This window comes from Nilaparvata lugens, chromosome X, assembly GCF_014356525.2.
Source record: "Nilaparvata lugens isolate BPH chromosome X, ASM1435652v1, whole genome shotgun sequence".
Taxonomy (NCBI): domain Eukaryota; kingdom Metazoa; phylum Arthropoda; class Insecta; order Hemiptera; family Delphacidae; genus Nilaparvata; species Nilaparvata lugens.
The window spans coordinates 75460095-75478496 of record NC_052518.1 but is presented as its reverse complement, the minus strand read 5'-3'; the positions used below and the strand labels follow the sequence as shown (position 1 = coordinate 75478496).

The 18402-nt window shown below is 34.6% G+C and overlaps 1 protein-coding gene across 1 annotated transcript in view; it reads right to left on the bottom strand.

Annotated features, from left to right (window-relative positions):
• The window catches only part of LOC111046953 (plexin-A1), a 168203-nt gene that overhangs the window by 103191 nt on the left and 46610 nt on the right, over nucleotides 1-18402 (bottom strand). The window lies entirely within an intron of this gene.

The following is an 18402-nucleotide window of genomic DNA, read 5'->3' as shown; positions in this document are numbered from 1 at the left end:
ATCGCGTCCGTGGGGAATTTCACGGGTATAATATTCGTGTCTCCGGAGAACGAAACATCAAGAAAGATGTATGAAAAGCGCTGCTGATATTCATTCTTCTAATGTCGGAGCGTCCTTTTTCACGACTGTCTCAAACAGTGAAGCTCTCATTTACAACAGTCCCACGTTTTGCAGCGTCGCGTTTTTCCTGAAATTCAGTCCGAGATATAAAAAGTTGGGTATTTAACGTCACTAGAGAAACTTCGCAGTATTAAATATCAAATACAGACAATACGAATCACGCTGCGAACGTTCGAATATAAGCTGATTAATTTTCCAGTAGACTTACATTTTCTGTCGTAATTTCTAGACAGAATTTCAATCCTCCTCTCTTTGCATCAAATTAAATGCTCTTTTATTTAAGAAGCCCTTCAACGTTTACGATGATCTAAAAGGTACCAACAATATTTTCACTTCGATAAGCGATACCTGTTAATCCTATCCGGGGATGAAAAAAAAAACAGTTTGGTAATTCACTGCCAAAACTTAATAACACAGAAAGCTTATTAAAAATGTACCATATATTATTTTTCAAGTATTGAACACCAGAAAAAATTCAATTCCGAAGCCTAATGGTTTCATACTTATTTATTTCAGTCAGTTTCCTTAAAAATCAAACGTATTCAAAAATTATCTTAATAAGATGAACAGACATAAGATCTGAATAAGAGGAATACCACACTTTATGCAGCTTTTTTCAACTTTTATTCAGTAGACTACTCACAGTCCATCTTATAGTTCTACCAACAGGACCCCATCATCTACTGTATTGTTTTTACAATAAAGCGAGGGCCGAATACTTTATACTTCTTCACCTTCTTCTGTCTTCAACACCCTTACTGCTGTCTTTTCTCCACATTCTCTTGCTTATGAAGTAGGGGTATGCGTTTCTTCTCTTTCAATCTTCTGTAGTTTCCTTCCTCATTTCTCGTGTCTACTATATCTACAACCCTACCTCCACATCCCGGATTTCTCAGCCAGCTTGGTTTGCCAACAGTATCCTGATCCTACTCAACTTACATAAATTATTTTCCATCATAAAGATGTCTAGTTCTCCAATATAAACAGCTCGCTCACACATTTAAAAGCATGATCTGTTTGAGTTCATGTCAGACTTTGAATCCCGCGACCCAAGAACGTATTTCAATCAGATATTGTCGAGGTTACCAATAATTAACAATCAATACATTTTTATCATATTCAAAAGTGTTATCTCAGAATAAAGACTTGAATTACTTCAAAGTCCTTAAAACCATTGGGAATGAGGAAATTAATGCTCGAAACCATTTTTAATGCTAGAAACGCATGAATGGAATAGCTATAAAAGCATTTACAGTAAAGTTTGTTGATTCAGATACCTTTGATTAATTAACAAGAATAATAAATCAATCAATTATATGCATTCTAATATATTAATTATTTATTATTGAAATAAATTAATTTGGGAATGACTTTTGTTCAACAAAATGGAAGGAGCACCTATTTAATTACAAATTATGAAAACACTTTCTCAGTACCTCATCACAAAACTATTTCACATTCCTTCTTAAAACAAAAAAAAAAAAAACTACAGAAAATGAGTCATTAACAAGAAGCAGAATTTAGGCATACATGAATACAACAACATGTAATATTTTTATTCAGAATAAAATTAAATTTTATAACTATATAATTGTGTCTATGTTTGCTCTTAGCAAACACTAATGAAGTTCAATACTACACGAACTGGCAAAGGTTATAGGATACAAGAGGTAAGGTTAAAGGAGAGTTGAAAATATGGTGTAGGAATGGATTTAGTCAATCTTGGGTTTGAAAATCAGACATTTCAAGTGTGGGAGTGACAATGAACTGCGAATTGATTTGCTCTCTTTTCAATGAAAACATGTTTGCGCTGATTTGAAAAGCTGCATAAAACTGAGGACGGTTTCCTTGATCACAAATCAGAAATGAAAGGTGTAATATCAAACACACTTTTCTATTCATTTCCTACGATTGCAAGTTAAGTTCACGCTTCCATAAAGCATTTCCATAGACGAAACACCAGAGTCGAGAGGTTCAGTGAATAGAAGGTGAGAGCAATCTGATATGAATAGAGTTTTTCATTCAATGGTGAAAAAAGATTCCTTGAAATTACAAGTTTTATAAATACAGTAATACTAGTGCATTTCTCTTAAGCGCTTTCTTTAATCTTATATCGGTGGAATCATTATTTGTGAATGATATAATGTGAATACATGATGATTTTTCATCGACTCTGATACAAAACATCATTTTATTCACAAATGAAATAACATTTCAACACTATTTTCAAACAATTTAAAATCTTTTCTCAAACCACTTGGATGTTATTGGTCTGCTATAGGAACCTACGGAACCCAAAATCAACAGTTTATGAAGTTTTTGATTATCAAAGTTGAATATTTGAAAAAAAGGAAATAGTTATTACCTAAAGTTTGGACTATTTTTCAAAATATGAAAGAAGAGGTGTATTAGGCGTTTCTTGTTTTCTATTGTGCTGATTTGATTCCTTATCATCACACAAATAAATTAATTACTCGTATATGAATTACGACACAAGTTGTAGATTTGTGAGTGGGTGATGTTGACTCGTTGTGAGGTGTGTCCGGACATCGGAGAAAACTTAATGAAACGAAAAAATGTTATGTATATTAAGGGGTCACTAAAGAATAGAAGAAATTTGACAATTTGAATCGATCAGCTATATACTCTATCAATGAAGCCCAAGTCAAAAAGAAATGTACACGTGATGAAGCAGAATAAATAGCCTAGAGGTTGCAGAGAAACATATTTTTAGACGTAGGGGATGCTTCCTGACGGGAGTCTGCATTTGACAGCTCAGCCCCACGCAATTTTCATTGTCCGAGGTTCATCTCCGTCTGCCAATCGAAATCTGTTCATTAACATCGAACGAATCGAGCAAGCAACAAATCCGTTTGAAATAACGATGAAATCTGTCCAAAGTACATACAGTGGAGCAAAGCGTGTGGCCATTTCGGCTAAATAATAATGATGCAATCAAAACTACGATCCGAAAACTTATTGAAGGATACTATCAGAACATAAATACAGCTTACCGACTTGTAGTCATGATAATTCCTCATTTTAAAATTGTTTATCAATGAACGAACATGGTATAAAACAGTAGTTATGGATACTGTACAATATTAAAAATATCAGTATATCAGTTCAGTGGTATATCAGTTCATAGTCTATAAGTTATATCTTAACTTCAATGCTAAGAGGAGTATATTATTCTGCATCATTATGACAACACTTCTATTTGAAGAGCATGCATACTATAGTCAACCGCAGGAAAATAGTGCGATGAAAATAGGAACTAGGAATCGTTTATCAACGTTGTTCACAGATGATTATAAATGAGAACTAATTAATATTTTTATAATAAAACTGACAAAATTCGCTTATGGGTGCATGGGGTTGAGGGGTCACTTATCTGTTTCAATTTTCATCGGACCTGTGATTGTTGATCCGGAGGTTAAGGGCAGTGGTGGTTTCACCTATGTAGAAGGCAGGACAGAAGTTGCAGAAAGGAGGTAGATGCGATTTTTGGGGATGCGATTACTAGATTGATGGATTTGATGGGTGTAGTTGGTGAAAGGCCTGGTAAAGGAAATGAAAGGATCAGTGATAGGGCAGGTTTTACAGCGGGGACGTTTGCAAGGTAGGGTTGAGTTGGGATTTCATCAGAGGTGAGTGATTGGTTTTTATTAAAAATTCTTTTGAGGTTGGGAGGCTGCTTGTAAATGAGGGTGGGTGGTTGCTGGAAAAGGTGTTTGGTAGAGGGATTGGAGAAGACGACATGGAACAGATCTTTAAGGACAGGCTTGAGGTTTTCGATTCCAGGGAAGTAGGTGGTACAGATTTTTTGTGATTGGATTGGTGTCTGTTTTGGAGGAGATTTGTTTCTGTAACAACTTTCAGGATAGTTACATTTCAGGAGGGATTGGTGGAGTTTTTTGAGGTACTGGTCAAGGTGGTGGGGATCACTGCAATTTTTTGGCCTCGGATTGAGAGGGAACGTGGGAGGGATCTTTTGATGTGGTAGGGATGGCAACTCTCTAAGTTTAGGAACTGTTGAGTGTGGGTGGATTTGGTGAAAGTAGGGTGTGGGACGTGAGGAGAGGAAATGTTCAAGGGATTTTAAGCCTTCAGAATGGGGGATGGATGTGTAGAGGGAGGCCACATCAATGGTAACAAGGAGGAGTTGTTGGTCAGTTGGAAGGGTTGTGTTTCTTAGGATATCTATGAAGTGGAAGGAGTCTTTGAGATGAGAGGGTAGGGAGGCAACAATGGGTTGGAGGTGGAAATCAACAAGGGCAGAGATTCGTTCTGTTGGGCTATTTATGCTAGAAACAATGGGACGACCAGGATTGCCTTCTTTATGGATTTTTGGAAGAAGATGTGTGGTGTGTTGGGAGAGTCTGGCGAAAGGATGTTGATGTCTGAGTCCGAGAGGCCTTCAGATGGACCGTATTGCATCAGAAATTTGAAGACTTTCTTTTGGATTCGTGGAGTGACCCTACTCCACGGAGTCGGTCAGAAGGCAGGAGTTGATACTATTCGGGATTGGTGAGTTGCCGGTTGGCTTCTACGATGTAATCTGTGGTGTTCAGTAAGACTATGGTTCAAGATTCAAGATTCTTTATTGCCAGAACAACTTTACATTGTATGAGCACATCAAAAAATAATAACAATAATATAACACTTGTGAAATAAAAGATAAATTATTATATAAAATTAAGGATATGATAAAAGAAATCGTATAATATATGAAGATATTACAATAACAATTTTTCTTATTATTTTGTCTTAGTCTTAGGAACAAACTACAATTCATATTAATAAGTTATTCAGTTTTACCAAAAATTAAAAGGTAAATGTTGCATCATGAGCATTCATAATATTGTACACTGAAAATACTCATCTACCGAATAGTACGCACTCTCTGTCAATTTATTTTTTAAAATTTGTTTGAATTCATAGATTGGCAGCTCTCTAATTTCTAAAGAAAGATTGTTATAAATTTTGGCTTGTTGAAGAATATGGCTATCTCTTGTCTTGGAGAGTCTTATTCGAGGCAGTGATAGATCATTGCCACGTCGGGTGGAGTAAGAATGATTGGCTCCCAGACGCAGAAAATATTCTATATTCATTTTAACATATAGCAATGTATGAAGAATAAAGAGAGAAAGGAACGTTTGAATTTTCAGACTTTGGACTCTCTCTTTTTCAAGTTATTCAATACTATCACTGCCTTTTTTGCCAAATAAAAACCTTTGTTGCATGACAAGAGTTGCCCCAGGGACGAATTCCATAGGAGATGAGGGATTGGAAAAGTCCATAATACACAAGTAACAAAGATTCAGCATTCAAAGATAACTTGAGTCTCCTTAAAAGAAAAACAACTCCGGAGAGTCTCCTGCACAAACTCAAGATATGAGGCTCCCAACCCAATCTTCTCCCCAATGTAAATCCCAACAGTTTGACATTATTCTTGACATTAGTATCCTCAGGGGGACCCCCTAAGGGAGAAGCATATATATTCAGTCTTACTCTCATTAATAAAACGTTGAAAATCCCACTGTCCTCAACCTATCCTCAAGAAACCTTTCACCTACAGATAAATCAGTCCTCAACAAGGGTCTCTCTTTTGCCCCAACTCCCAACTCAATGCCCAACTCCCAAACTCACTTCACTAGATATCCCAGATGGCAAGTATACTTCAGTGGCAACAACACCTCTGACCCTTCTTGCCCTCCCCCCTCGACTACTTCTGACCAAATCATCAAAAAGTTTGCTCCAAAATCCAAACTTTGAGGTCAAAATTGTTTTCTAACCTACCTGAAAACAATGGAGAAAGCCGGTATTTGATGCATTTAATCTTGCTTAATGAACTTTGACCACCCTGTTTTAAACGTAAAGATTTGAAATGTCTCTCATAGAACTGTTACTAATAAGAAACAAATTTCTGAATTGGAACTACGCAGAGGAGTGCTCAATACCTCTGCGGTTCCCCGTTTCATCTAGAACTTCAACCGTTGCACGGTTGCTTAGCTGTTGTAGCAAAGTATCAGTTTGTTTATTATTCATTGATTGCCGTTTATTAAGTTTTTTTATATCGTACAGTTATACAGTTTTTGAGTTTCGCTGTCATCAACTTCATTATCTTAAGATGATATAATTGAATATCATAACAGGTGTAATTGAGATAATAGCCTTCCACATTAATTATTCATTCAATACAGTATATAAATCTAGGCTGGTAATAGTATTATTATTAGTTCTATTATTTTTTATGATTTGGCAAGTAAGATGCGTAATTTTTCTCTTGGTGTCACCAGTCAGGGCAACCCAAAACTAGTGTAAAAAAGTACTCTTTTAGGAAATCAACACCAACTGCATTGGGTGATATTAGATGGCGGTGTCTTAATAAAAAATGTAAAGCATCTCTCAAAACAAATGGGTCCGTATCCAGAGTTATTGAGCCTCCTATCTCTCATAATCATTCTGCTCCAGATTGTAATGTAGATCTAAGTAACAATGAGTTAGATTACTCTGTCGCATGCTCGACTCCGATTATTGACAAGGAAGAAAGAGTATTTCCTTCTGAGTTGGATACTGACTATAGTAGTAAGAAGATTGTGAGTGTGGGAGCTAATGAAATCAACTACACCCCTAATGTCGAGCAGTGTTCTGAGAATGACCGTGTCGCTAATCACTCCTTTTCGCTAATAGTAAGAATAGGTTTAAATATTGTAAATACAGAAAGGTGCTCCTCACCTAAATGCGTTGAGAATTCCAAATTTTCCTGCTCCACAAATACAAATAGGCTTGAGAGGGAGAATAGTACACTAAAAAGTGAAATTGAAAAGTTAAGATCTGAATGGGACACGGCAATACAAAGATCGATTGACAACGATATAAAATTATTGAGCTTTATAGATAAATCTGTTGTCGATTGTGGATCTCAAACAGAGAGTAAAAATCCAGGTGAGGTGTCGTTTGTTGATCGCGGAATTCAGACTGAGATCAATGAATACGTCATTGATTATGGAACTCAGACTGAACCGAGTATCGAAGACTTGCCAACTACAACTATTGAGAAACAATATTATTTTCAAAGCATTGCCACTCAAACGGAATCATACTACAATCTGTCAACAAAGAAATGTAAGCCTGACTGCGATGGGTTTGATATAATACATCTCCGAGAAAATACAATAAAAATTTTAAATGAGAATAACAATCTCCTTCACACAGAAATTGAAGACTTGGGGAATGAATTAAGATCCAAATTTGACAAAATTAACACCTTATTTCAAGAAATTGATGAGCTAAAAGAGACTAAATACTGTTTAGGATTGGTGAGTTGCCGGTTGGCTTCATTGATGTAATCCGTAGTGTTCAGTAAGACTACAGTTGAGCTTTTTTCAGCTTTGGTGATGAAAATACTGGGGTCAGAGCGAAGGCCTTTGATGGATTTGAACTCTTGGGGTGTGAGGTTGGGGGTTGGAGTGAGGGATTCAATGAATTTTTTAGAACTGACTTTGTTTAGGAGTAAATTGCAGAAGATTTCAACAGGTTTCACGATTGGATTTTGGGGCAAACTTTTTGATGATTTGGTCAGAAGTAGTCGAGGGGGGAGGGCAAGAAGGGTCAGAGGTGTTGTTGCCACTGAAGTATACTTGCCATCTGGGATATCTAGTGAAGTGAGTTTGGGAGTTGGGCATTGAGTTGGGAGTTGGGGCAAAAGAGAGACCCTTGTTGAGGACTGATTTATCTGTAGGTGAAAGGTTTCTTGAGGATAGGTTGAGGACAGTGGGATTTTCAACGTTTTCTTGATGGATTGAAGGTGATGTAGGTTGTTGGGGCAAACGTTTGGGTAAGGAGGGGGGAATGTGGCAGGGTGGTGGTAGGATCAAGAGCGAGGCAAGGCTGGGTTTGTCACTGATGAGGGGGGGTTGGGAATGTTGGAATGATGCATTTGAAGAGGCAGGTTATTTTGGAAGTGGGATTTGTACAGGGAGGAAAGTTTTTCAAGGTGAGAGTTTCTGTTTTTCTCTAGAGCACAATCTGATCTTTTGAGGATCTCATCACAAATATTGGAAAGGGAAGGATCATTGTGGAGTTTAATCAGTTTGATGAAAGACAGAAGTTGGCCAAGATGGGTGTTTACAGATAGTGCACTGTTCATGAACAATATCAAGAAACTGCAGTGAAATCTGATGTTGGAAACATAAAGGTGGTCTTTGAATAAAGGTGGGTGGAATTGGGGAGAAAGACCAGATAGTGGGAGTTGTATTGATAAACCATTTGGAGGTATTTGAAGAAGTTTGCAGGTGGAGAGGAATTCAACATGACTAATGTATTTGGAGAGTTTTTTGGAATGGAAATGAATTTGTTGGAACCAGTTATTGCAAGCAAAGTTAGGATGGAATTGTAGCATGGTGTTTAACGTTGAGGGGAATGAGAGAAGGGATATTGAGTACTATGTAAATGTGGAATCAATGGAGTAAGTAGGTTGGGATAGAATCAGTTCAGGATATATCAACAATCACAAAGCAAGATAGGAATTGGTAGAGAGAGCTAATTTACTATAAGGATAGAAGTTGGAAAATAACGATTATTATGATTTATAAATTATGGGATTAGTTGGTGGGCAATTATGGGTTACAAGCGGGAGATTTCAAATTTGAGTGGGTTATGGATAAGGAAAGGTGTAGATTATGAATTGATAGAAAAGAGGAGATTTAAAATTAGAAATCCGAAATGAAGTAGAATAAAATTGGAAAATGGAATTATAGAATTGAATTGGAATGAAATTTATTTTCATTTTTATTGAAAATTTATTATATATTTGATAGCTGTGAAATTTCTTATATATGATGAAATTCATTTCAATTTAATTGAACAGTTCGTGTAGAGTTGATAGTTATGGTACTATTGCTGTCTGTTGAGACCAGGACTGGAAGCAGCTCCAAGCACCCAAATAAAAGCCAATTCTTTCGACTTGACATCTATGGAGGGGGCTGTGGGAGGGAGGGTGGCAAGGACTTTGACTTTGAAGCATTGGTCAAAGTTCTTGTTGTGCTCAGAGCCATGGGTAGGGATGGGTAGGGAAGTATTATTTTTAAAGGAAGCCCTGTGATTGTTGATCCGGAGGTTTAGGGCAGTGGTGGTTTCACCTATGTAGAAGGCAGGACAGAAGTTGCAGGAAAGGAGGTAGATGCAATTTTTGGAGATGCAGTGGGTGTAGTTGGTGATAGGACTGGTAAAGGAGATGGAAGAATCAGTGATAGGACAGGTTTTACAGTATATATATATATATATATATATATATATATATATATATATATATATATATATATATATATATATATATATGTATATAAAAGGATATACACGACACGGATAGATTAAAAACACTTAAAGACTTATATTTAACCGATAATTTTCGGGAGCTGGGCCCCCTTTGTCAATCAACCAGAGGAAGTGAAGTGGTGCAGATTTGAACATTCTAACGGTCGTGACCACAGAGACGCGGTAGAGATCTACACAACATCTCTACCGCGTCTCTGTGGTCACGACCGTTAGAATGTTCAAATCTGCACCACTTCACTTCCTGGTTGATTGACAAAGGGGGCCCAGCTCCCGAAAATTATCGGTTAAATATAAGTCTTTAAGTGTTTTTAATCTATCCGTGTCGTGTATATCCTTTTTTATATATATATATATATATATATATATATATATATTATATATATATATATTATATAAACTTAATTTAAATTAATGATATTTTTAGACAATATTTTAGTGTTTCAGTATGTGTTAAAATAATGGTAAGACTAATGAATGGCTTTATTTATTTATTGTAGGAGGAAGGAAGTAAGGTAACCGTCGTTGTGCAGATAAACTGGGAACGCTCTGTATTTTTGGTAATAATTGAGGAAAAGAAACAATACAACAACAACAAAATACAATACACCAATGACGCTTTGGTTCGGTGTTTTGGAAAATTATGAAAACGAATACCCAGTTGAATTCGGCCCAAGAACAAAACACATTATTTACGCTTGGAAAATAGGCGCCATAATAGCTAAAAACCGGTAGCCTGGTTTACCAGTCGGCAACCATCATAGCCTCTTAGCTACTGCTCTTTCCATAACCTATTAGCATATATCGTTCAAAATTCATTCACAAACATCCTTTCAGAAAATTCTTAAAAAGAAGAACTGAACTGTTGGAAGTTTGAGAACTTTTTTTGACGAAATTGTTAATATAGACCTACCAAATTACCTCTATGTAAATGAACGATTGAGGAGATGATGTTGTAGTTGTAAATGGAACAAAACAAATTAGATGTGTTTTTTGGAGATTGATGTCCATCCACTCAAATACATGTGCATGTGGTGGAAGAGGGGTACTTCACATACTGCACTGCAGAACTGTTAGTTCTATTGCACGGTAGAACTTGAAAAATAGTTCAAATAGAACACTCTAGTAGTTGAAGTTTCAACATGGCTAGCTTTGGGGGGGGGGAGTGTTAGGTTCGTCTAGGTTGCTAGATATATAGGAACAAAATGACACTGACTTACTCATTAAGAGAACTAAAGATCTATTGACCAAATACGTTCAAATTTGGTTGATAAGATCAGTTCACACTCTAGAAGCGCATTAAAAACGGATTAAGAAAACTTTCAATGATACGATCTTTTTAAGAGGTCGAATAAACAAAAAATGTTTTAATTCAGTACAACAAAAGCTCAGCTAGGGTGTGAATATATGCAAAATGGTGGTTTTTAAGCGTTTTCTCAACTATTTCGAGAACAAATTAAAAGAAAATGTAGAAATTCGATGATAAAAGAGTTCAGCTAAGGAGAGGAAATGTAGTATTGGAAGGGCTTTAAAATAACGCTAAAGATATGCCCAGAATCGGCGGGTTTTCAGCATTTTCCAACATTTTTCTGGGGTTTCTCAGCTTTTTTGAAGAACAAAGGAACAGGAATTGTTCAAATTTAGTACAGAAGTTCAGCTAAAGATGTACAAAAATGTTGTATAAGAAGGGCTTTGAAATAACGTAAAAGATACTCTCAAAATCAGCATTTTCTGCGTTTTCTCAACTTATTCAAAAACTAATTGACAGAATATGTTTAAATTTGATTTCATTCAAGGTGTACAAATGTTTTGACTGCAACGCTTTGAATTATGCAAAAAATAAATCTGATATTGACGTGTTTAGTAGCGTTCAATTCTTCTCTCAGTGAATTTTTCAAAATTTCTCAAGTAGTTTGAAACTTGAAAGGGTTAGATATGTATGTTTTGTATTTTCTCTAAATAATTGATATCTTTAATTCCAAGAACTAGGAAGATTTCCATATCTCTACGGAAGATTAATTTATATAGGAAATTACTGCGCAATCCTGCGCTACATGATTCAAATTGACCTGTGATTGAATCGAGCCTTAATGTCTCTATTGACTATTCAACAGAAGGAAGCAGTCTCAAATGAAAAATAAAGGCGAGCAAAGCGAGCCTGCAGGTCTCACTTCTTGATGATTCAGCCAGGGATCCAGGCTGATAATATACAGAAGGTTGAGAAATGAATGTTGTAGAAAATTAAGCTTTACCGAAAAGGCATGTCCGTAAGACACATAGTTTCCGAGATATATGCGAAAAAACAAAAAATGGTACCTTTGAACCCCCTCCCCACCACCTTATCACAGTGGGTAGGGGTGGAGACTTTTGATATGTTTAACTCCTTACTACCCTAAACAGAGCTGTGGCATCGAAAATTGTTTTCTAAACTTCCCTCTATAACCCTTCATTGACTGGACTATATTAATTGATTAAATAATGAATGTATCAATGCATACCTATTACTGAACATTATATTATCAATTTACAAGGTTATGTTATACTAGTAGTTCTGAGAACAGTAGACCTCGCGCTCAGAAAGTTACATTGACCTGTTGTTACGTTTTCTCAAAAATTAATAAATAATTTATCAATTTAAAATGTCTAGAAATAATCGTAAATTAACATAGAGCTTTCTGTCCTATCGTACCGTGATGTGTCTTCCCGGAATGTGAGTGTGAGCGCTGTTATCAGGTCTGGCTGCCGTCGATACGCCAATCCAATCAACCCATCAGAGAACATTCTGTGTTGTCGTTTTGGCGAAAAATCGGTGTGTTGAAATTAACAAAATAAACTACCATAATGCTGATTTCTTACAAACTTAATTTCTCACTTTTCATGATTTTAGAAATCATTTCTTATCAATAATATTTGTTGCAATTTCAACCATAAGATTAAAAAAGAAAAATGTAAAAAAAAATGTTTTCTATCTATAACTCTAAACTCCAAACTAGAATCATTGCCTCAGCTTATGGAAAGATAAAGTTAGTAGACAATTACTGTCTACTAACGTTGATGGAAAGATACATTTTCAAGATTTTCAATTTTTTTGAACGGGTAGTATTATAGTCCACAAGATGTTTGATGTTTTTGAACGGGTAGTATTATAGTCCACTAGACATCTGATTTATGATGAATAATTCTATAGTCTGATTTTTACGGTAATAATGGAGTTCAAAGGAGACTCCTTTTCCTTTTATATTATCCTTAAAATGCAAAATATCAAAAAACCGTATGTATACGTCGACGCGGAATTCAAAAAGGAACATACCTGTCAAATTTCATGAAAATCTATTGCCGTGTATCGCTGAAAATGCGTAACATAAATATAAACATAAAAACATAAAGAGAAATGCAAAACCGTCGACTTGAATCTTAGACCTCACTTCGCTCGGTCAATTATATAAGAACTTTTACTTGAAGGTGACAATATGACAATATATTTTACATGACAATTGAGTTCAATGATGACAAAATCCTCTTGTATGTTAAAATAAGACATTCTCAAAGCTGTAGTAATGGATGGAGTTTCAATGCCAATTGAGTAATTCAGCTGATAGAAAAGCAATACATTATTACTTAATTAAATTGTTGGGGCAGGGTGCAGATCAATTATTTCAGTATGATTAGTCTATTATTCAATGGATTTCTCATAATAACATAATTTAATAATCTTATGAGCTCCTCGTTAATTAAGCGAGCAATGAATTTTTGTTTCCCTCGCTTTCGAAGTTCCAACAATTCTTGGAAATGAATGAGAATTTATTTTTCAAATCATGTATAACCGGGAATGGATTAATTGAAATTGAATGATGAAAAGCGCAGATCAAAGACTTATTGACGGTAAATATATCATATATTCACGAAATTAGACTTGGATTCAATTCATGTAAATTACGATTTTATTGAAAATTATTTCTGAAACACACACTGATTCAGTAGGTTGGTTAGGCCTAGGTTGGGATAGGTAGGTTGCTGATTCATTGGTGTTTCTATCCTTGTCTAACATTCGACAAAGCAGATCCTTTTCCTTTTAGCTCCTCCGCAATGTTGCCAGTTCATTTTTCAATAATGTAAAAATATGATTGATTAACAAAATACTCAATTTTAATTAAGAAATGTATTATTAAATCATTGAAAAAATATTTCCTTGACGAATAAAATATAATTTATTATTTTTAACGAGAATGAACCGGTAGCAGTTACCCTCTACAGGAGGCAGTGGCAAGGTAGAGAATCGGCAACGCTGTTCTCATATGCATCTCCACTGCCTTTACAGCGGAACCTAGATAATTCGGACCTCTATAATTCGTGTTAGAAGCTCGGTCCCTTGAAAAAACTCTTTGATTCGTAGTAAATTCGAGCGCTGGCTTATCTTCGACCTCAATAATACTTAGTTTTGATTGCGAGAACTCTCTATAATTCGTAGTTTCTGTTTTTTTTTAAACATCATGGGAGGGAAAAATAATTACATTTCACTATGTTATCGCTAAATAATTCTCCAGACATGAGTCATCAAACGGAAATCACATAGACGCCAGACGAAATCATTATCTATTGACAAAGTAGTCAGTCCAGTATTACTAGAAATTATTAAATTCAGAACTTATTTTTGAAATAAATGGTAATATTAAAAAATAAGTTGATTAAATTATGATCATTTTACATTTACAATTCTGTCAATATTTTCAATTTAAAACTTATTTTTGAGTTCCATCTATCTATGTTTGTATTTATCTACAGTATATTCATCTAACCATTATATCTATTTCAATCTATCAACGTTTTATTTTTACGGTTCGATGTTTTAAAAAGTATTTTTAAGTATAATAATCATCCATGATGGCTCTTTGATCAGTCAATATTTAGCATTCTATAGTTCATATAGAATTATCTTTTTCAACCACCATGATCAGCCTCCTCCTCTACCTCTCATCCTCCTCCTCCCTGGTCTCTATAATTCGTAATAAAAGCGTGATTTCGTCAACTACGATTTATAGAGGTTCTACTATACTGTATAACGTGGACCTCACTACAACTACGAATTATAGAGGTTCTACTGTACTGTATAACGTGGACCTCACTACAACTACGAATTATAGAGGTTCTACTGTACTGTATAACGTAGACCTCACTACAACTACGAATTATAGAGGTTCTACTGTACTGTATAACGTGGACCTCACTACAACTACGAATTATAGAGGTTCTACTGTACTGTATAACGTGGACCTCACTACAACTACGAATTATAGAGGTTCTATTGTACTGTATAACGTGGACCTCACTACAACTACGAATTATAGAGGTTCTACTGTACTGTATAACGTGGACCTCACTACAACTACGAATTATAGAGGTTCTCATGTACTGTATAACGTAGACCTCACTACAACTACGAATTATAGAGGTTCTACTGTACTGTATAACGTGGACCTCACTACAACTATGAATTATAGAGGTTCTCATGTACTGTATAACGTGGACCTCACTACAACTATGAATTATAGAGGTTCTACTGTACTGTATAACGTGGACCTCACTATAGAGAGTTGTAAGTGAAGTGTATGCTAGTTTATATTACACAGTAGACATGATATCACTCAGAAAACTGATCTATTAGAAAGGTGAAACAAGAGAGATGCATTTTATAATAATTTACTCTCAGCTTTCCTGAAACTTTGGTCTTTCAATGAGAGGTATCACTTCTCCTTGGTTCGACTCGAAATATTGTTGATTTTCAGAGGAATTAAGGCTGTGCAAAGGCTAAAAATAAACTTTCTACTAGTGATATTTTTCAAAGTTTTTCGTTTTGTATATCATCGAGCTATCAAAATGAAAAAGTTTCCTCAGCAAAACATTTTTTTCCGATCATTACTTTTTGAGATATGAGCGATGGAAGTTTAAATTTTTGGAACAGAACATTTCAAATTCGGTACAATATAAATCCATGAGATTTAGAGGATGTATTCTTCATGGTTGATCTAGTCAAACAAAAATTTTCTGAAAGTATCAATTTTTGGAAAAGTTATTCAATTTACCAAAAATAACTCAACTAAAAGCTATTTTTGGTTATTTTTAGTAAATTGAATGACTATCTTAAAAATTGATATTTTCAGAAAATTTTTGTTTTACTAGATCAACAATACCATAAAGAATCTATCCTCTAAATCTCATGGATTTATCTTTTACCGAATTTGAAATGTTCTGTCCCAAAAATTTAAACTTTAGGTGCTCATAATTATCTCAAAAAGTAATGATCAGAAAAAAAATGTTTTGCTGAGGAAACTTTTCATTTTGATAGCTTGATGATACACAAATCAAAAAACGTGAAAAAATATCACGAGTAAAAAGTTTATTTTTAGCCTTTGCACATCCTTAACTGATGAATCCAACTCATCCCAAGTTGGGTAGAGGATCTTTCTTGGAGCTAAAGTGAAATTTAGATACTTTAAAATATTATTTCATATTATGGTGATTAATTTTTGTGCTTGGAATATAATAAAATTCGAAAATTTAAAACTATAGTTCACAATATATATTATTTTTGAAATATTGCTTCAATATTGTAGAAAAAATGTTCATTCACTCAATAGTTGAAAAAAATACTCAACTGTAGAAATCTATTGAGTAATTTAATCCAAGCACAGGCATAATCTAATAAATTATGATTTTTGTCTACTGTCGCTGTTTAGAAACCAAATTTCTTAATCATAATTGTACAATTGAAAATAGTATATTTCGCACCTAGGGCCGAAAATGAGACTTTTCCGGCTCGAAATCGGTTTTCAAGTCCGAGGCCGTAGGCCGAGGACTAGAAGAGATTGAGAGCCGGAAAAACATTTTTGCCCGTGGTGCGAATGCTATTTTTCGCCACACAGAGAAATAAACAATATATATGAGAACAATTGTTTATTAAGCAGTTCCGAAAGCAAAAGTGGAAGGTCATAGCTCTAGCAAATCTAAGGTAATCTGAATATCAGGAATTTGTCCAAGTATTTTTATTTTTCATTCTGATTTGTTTAAAATAACCTAAAAGATCAAGTTCAATTATGTGGGAGGTTGAGTTTATACTTTTTTATTCTTTCAAATGACAATAAGATGATATTCTTATAAATGTTTTAATTATTGAATAATAAACACAAATGAAGAAAAGTTTTTTGATCAGCTGTTTTAGCACACTTGAAATTTGGCCAATCTGGATGTCAACGTCTATAGTGCGGTCCACATCATAATGACAGTATTTGATCAACTTTGGTTTTGCTATCCTAGTTTATTATTCGACAAAGCCGGTGGTACTATCCTTTTCTAGGTCCACAACGATGCCAATTACGTTTTTGACAGTGTAGAAATATAATTAATTAATGCAGAGAATCGGTACCGCTATTCTTCTATCTTTATCCACTGCCATTATAACGTGGACCTCACTATAGACCCTATATACAATGCTTGTTGTCGTCGACTTCGGAAGTTTAGGTTAGAAGTTCTATCCTATTCTGAAAATCGAATTTGAATAGTTTATAATAAACTAGTAGGTAATCCGTGCTTCGCAAGGGTCTATTTTAAAACTGCAAAATGAAAACTTGACGTAATAAAAAATCGAAATTTGAAAATAGGCCTATAACCATCCTCGGTTTATGAAGAATCTATATGCAAAATTTCAAATTAATCAGTTGTGTATATTCCAGACGTGATGATGCGTCAAACATAATTCCCTATTCCTTACGTGTATAAGCCAGTTCTTTCCTTTATTAAAGTACAGAAAACTGAAGAATACATAATACTTGGAAACCTCACAGAATCATATTGATTTTTCCAATACATCAATAAATTTTAGTTCGATTAGGATCCTACTCAATTTGAATCAGGCAGCCTTTTGTTTTCCCAATTCCAAACAAAATACTCGTTTCACTGGGAATTCGTGTCTGATAGTACATTATAACTGAAGAATATAAATTATTACTTATTTTATTGTGATCTATTCATGTTTTTCTTATGAAATTCAATAAATTATAGGCCTACAGCATGAAGACTATGTCCAATTCATTTGTACTGGTGACAAAATTTTACATTAAAAATAATTATTTGATAAAATCCAAGTTCAATAGTAATGAAAACAAATTCCTTCAAAAAATAATTGATAATAATACGTTTCGAGGGAAAAAATTAAGAACAAAAAAAATGGGAAGCATCGGGAATTTGAACCGAGGAACCATCGCTCCGTAAGCAAGCGTTTTACCGCTGCGCTACATAGACGTTCGTAATTGGTAGTCTTATAACCTGCTCATAAAAAGACACACTTTGGGCTATGGAACTTCATGTAGCCTAGGGTAGCATAGATGAATTTGGACATTAATGTTCTGAAAAATCTAGAAGGAAAATTGAAATTTGGGCTTCCAGGTGCACGAGATTGATATTTTTAGAATCTATGTTCAAAATTTGGAGATCTAAATCATTCCCGTTTTTCCGGTATGCAATCCACAAGTTGACATGTTTTGATGCGAACAAACGAACAAACACAACCCTACTCTCTCTTATTATATAGCAGAAGAAGATATCTTACCTCTATTTCATTCATCCAAATAAAATGATAGTATATTATTGCAGAATACTTTATTCAATTCTAGAAGCATAAACTGATTCTGTTTCATAAACTATTTGTAAAAACGTTCAGCACCATGGATATTGCCCAAGTAGTTCCAAAACTATCCACCAGGTTTTGTGATAAACGCAGTACTATGAGGTTTGAGGTTAGATTCTATTATACTCTGAAAATTGAATTTGAGTAGTTTATAATATCGTATTTGTATTTCATTCATCTAAATAAAATGATAGTATCTTATTGCAAAATACTTTATTCAATTCTAGAAGCATAAACTGATTCCGTTTCATAAACTATTTTGT